Source organism: Pygoscelis adeliae, unplaced genomic scaffold (genome assembly GCF_000699105.1).
Source record: "Pygoscelis adeliae isolate BGI_AS28 unplaced genomic scaffold, ASM69910v1 Scaffold404, whole genome shotgun sequence".
NCBI lineage: Eukaryota > Metazoa > Chordata > Aves > Sphenisciformes > Spheniscidae > Pygoscelis > Pygoscelis adeliae.
In genome coordinates this window covers 342,110-345,890 of record NW_008824598.1, presented here as the reverse complement: position 1 = coordinate 345,890, position 3,781 = coordinate 342,110, and the positions used below count along the sequence as shown (strand labels likewise).

Sequence of the window (3,781 nt, the reverse complement as noted above, 5' to 3'; positions counted from 1 at the left end):
AGAATTGGTTTGCTTTTATTCTGTTCTAACACATCATACAAAATCAAAAAGAACAGTTTTGAAGTGCCTGAAACTGAGGGGAGCAGCTTTTTACCATCCTCCTCCTGAGAGCTGTACGCATACGGGATTTTAGCTCCGACTCAGAGTGATGCTAAATTTAAAAATCCTTTCAAAATAAGGCTCAAACTTTCTCACAGCTCTCTTCATAAAAAGCTGAATGTTGAAGTGATAATGTTCAGAACAAAGAACACTTAGTACAAACATTTAGTTTGTACTAAATAAATTACGCTTGGTCTTACAGTCGCGTTATTGGTGACAGCTCATACAGCCTGCACCCTTCCCCTGTAATGCACCAGATCGAAGCAAATATACATCGTTGGGAAAAATTCCTTCTCTTTTGTCAAAGAGCCCAACTGCTGTCAGCAAACATATTGTGGGAATATGAATCTGGAAACAAACAGATCATTAGAGGGTGAGTTAAGGTTTTGTGATTTAATTCTAAACATGTTGAGTGAGGGAACCAGAGATGTGCAATGCCAGGAAAACTCTGCACCAGAAGGGTGGTTTTTTTCTCTAATGAAAGCTGGTATTTTTATTGAACACAAAGTGCTTTGGGTGACAAAGATGGTTACATATGGAAAATATGAAGTTCCATTTGTTCTGGAGAATTATGAAGATCACTTGATTAGAAGTAATGTTGCGCCAATGCAAGTTTTACATTCTTTCCTTTGTGGAAATTATTCATCCATTTACAGAACTTTATTAACAAGGTACAATTATTTTCCAATATAAAAAAGAGAATGTATACAGGGGACCTCTGCTTGCACAGAAGGTAGACACCTGGGCTTGTGCAGTCACATCTCTGGTTGGATTACCTCTGTGCTTTGCCCTGTTGCAACTACAATGGAGTTGAGAAAATAAGACGCCTTTCCCATTCGGAGTGTGCTTGGCGGGAAGAGCCTGCACTGGGGTCGTGGCGCTGCCTAGCCCGCTCTGACTGCCGCAACTGCTTGGGCTAAGGACTGTCAGGAAGCCAGGGAGCCAGAGGAGGTCTTTGGAGGTTTCCTGAGAGGACTTGGAAATCATCTGTGGAGTCCTGAGAGGGCCCCGCAGTTCCCAGCATTTTAGAGAAATGCAGTCTGAGATGGCGGGGCGGTGGGAATGCCCCAGGGGGAGGGAGGGAGCCAGGCCCTGTCCCCCAGCGTGAGATGCTGCATCCCCTGGGGTGGACCGAGTGATGGCAACCAGGCTTGTGCCTCTTCTGGGCTTTCATTCTTCCGATGCATCTTAAAGGTGCCACCTCATGTCTAGACACATCACTGTAGAACGGATATCCCAATCTGCCCCAGGCCCTGCTCTGCAGGGACAGTCACAAGGCAGACTGTGTCCTTGTGTGTTTTGGCAGATGCTGGAGCTTTGCTCTCTCAGGGAAAAGCTGCTTCGCTCTCTCCCCTTCCTATAGCCAGACTGCTACTGTCTTGGCCCTATAGCTATTCCAATGGCAGCCTGAGCTGCTCCATTGTACTGAAGAGGAGAAGGTTTAGGGTGAGGGAGCAGCAGGACATCTCCACCTCAGAGTGCACCACCAAGCCCACACGCACCTGGAAGTCTTCAAAGGCTGCTCCTCTGGCCGGCACCTATCCGTGGAGCGCTTTCATCAGGCGATAGCAGCTTTGGATGCCTTTGCCGGTAATGGTTCCCTGTGCAGTGCCATGCTAATGAAAACTGAAAATCCCCTGAGATGGTCAACCTTGTCCACCTGCCGCTTCCCCTCCAGCACTGCCCAAGCACATCCTGGTTTTCCCCAAAATACAAGGGGGATGCTCCGAGGATGAGTATCCCACCTGCATCATTAACCCGGATGCAAACAGGATATTTGAAGAGGGGGGAGAAAAACATTAATTTCCCAAAGTCTTTGACAAGATAGCAAAACACTCCTCTTCCTCAGGAGCAGAAAGATGCTTTTATTGGAGTAAATGAGCCAGCAAAGCTGGCTCACAGCCCCACAAGCTGCTTGTGGCCAGGGGAGACCCTCCCCGGGGGGACAAGGGAGCTCAAATTTGGAGGTGGCTTCAGCTGCCCATGCTGCTCATGGTCCCTTTGCCGGAGGATTTCCCTGTGCCGAGAGCACGTCTTCTCTCGCCTGGCCTTTTGGCTGTGCTGTCTGTGGTGCGGTCAGGCTTTCACTTATTTAAATGCTGACTTTTATTTGCTGTTAATTTTATAGTGAGGCGGAGGTTGATCAATATTTTCTGCTATTTCCTGCCGTCTCTCACAACGCCGGTTCAAATTGTTATTAACAAACCAACCCCCCTCCAAAAAACCCCAGCCAGCTCTGTAAATCCAGCCCAGCGCTCAGGGTAGTGGTTATGTGGGACACACAGGATGCACCAATGCTCATTACAGGGTGAAGGAGCAGCTTTTTGCTGCCCTTCTTTTCCGCCTAGGAGGGAGTGCCAATGCAGGAGCGGGCTGCGAGAGCACAGGAGCACCGCCTGGAGATGTTGGGCTGTAGTGAGAAGATACCAGACATCAGTTTCAGAAAATCTGCCTGTTGGGATCTGAGGCTGTGTTCAGAAGCGGTAATGGCCAGGATAATGTGTTGTTTATTGCAAACAGGCATCTGCAGTGGCCTCGAAGGTTTGGATGTCCGACCACCCTGCTACATGCATCAAAACCCCTGTTAAGAGTTTCAGCCCCAAATTCAGCCTCCAAAGCCAAACAATGATGGTATCACATTCGCTTTTCATTTCTGTGTGGGCACCGTGCCCGTGCAGTATTAACACAGCTGATTCTGATTTTCATATAGTTCATTGTTTACTTATGACTTACTATAAAGTTGAGCTTGTCTTATTTATGAGCAGCCATGAAGATATGGGATTTCATCCACTGGGTGATGACTCATTCATTGGGTTGGACTCTCTAGCTCCTAATACGTGACATATTTTGGACTATTGGATGAACAGCATTACTGCGTGAGCCCAAATTAAATGCAGTGAATGGAAATAATTAGTTATTTGTTTTTAAAATCATGTTTGTAGCTGGGTTTGTGCTGGTTCAGCTCCCGGCACATTCCACCAATGTGCACAAGGGCAGGATGAGTGGCCGTACGGCTACGGTGGAGAGGTGATCAACAGTGTTTCTGGGTCAGACTTCTAAACACGTCAGGGATGATTTTTCTTTGTTTCTGTTGCACAAGGAAAAGCTTTGCAGTGCGGGAGCATTCGATACTTTCTATGAACTTTAATGACTGCAACATTTCTTGTGCTGCTGCAAACAATTTGAGAAACTAATTTGTAAAATCACTCATAAAAATCTCATGTTCTTTCTGTAATAATAAAGCTCCTTGGCTGGAAAAAGAAATACAGATCTTCAGAAAGAGCAGCTCAGCAGGAGAGCACTTTAGCTGCTCTCGTCTGGGGCATGCTTTCCCCTCCCGTGGGTGCGTCATGCCCAGTGAGTTCAGCAGGAAGGATTCATGCACAGTCAGAAATATCACCTCCCACTAACGCTCAACTACGTAAGGAAAATGAAAAGTTTTTTAAAAACCTTTTCCCCCTCCTCCTGCCCGCAGCTTTCACGGATGGGACAGGTACACGGGACGTGTCAGAGTAACTTTGTCACAGTGAGCGGTTGTTATGGCTTACACGTTTTCACAGCCAGGAACCCCGCCAGCAGAAATGTATGCCTCCATTTCACTGTAACGATGCTTCCCGGAGTTTTCTGCTGCGGATGGCTGGGAGGCAGTGGCAGGGCGTGTGGGGGACTCGCCGTGACATAA

The 3,781-nt window shown here is 47.4% G+C and overlaps 1 protein-coding gene across 1 annotated transcript in view; it reads left to right on the top strand.

Moving 5' to 3' along the window:
• The first annotated feature begins 1,043 nt into the window (after positions 1–1,043).
• Positions 1,044–3,781, top strand: part of FLNB (filamin B, beta) — an 86,483-nt gene continuing 83,745 nt past the window's right edge. Inside the window, exon 1 of the mRNA XM_009322298.1 lies at positions 1,044–1,050. The gene's annotated coding sequence lies outside the window, so the exon portion shown is untranslated. The remainder of the gene's footprint in view (positions 1,051–3,781) is intronic.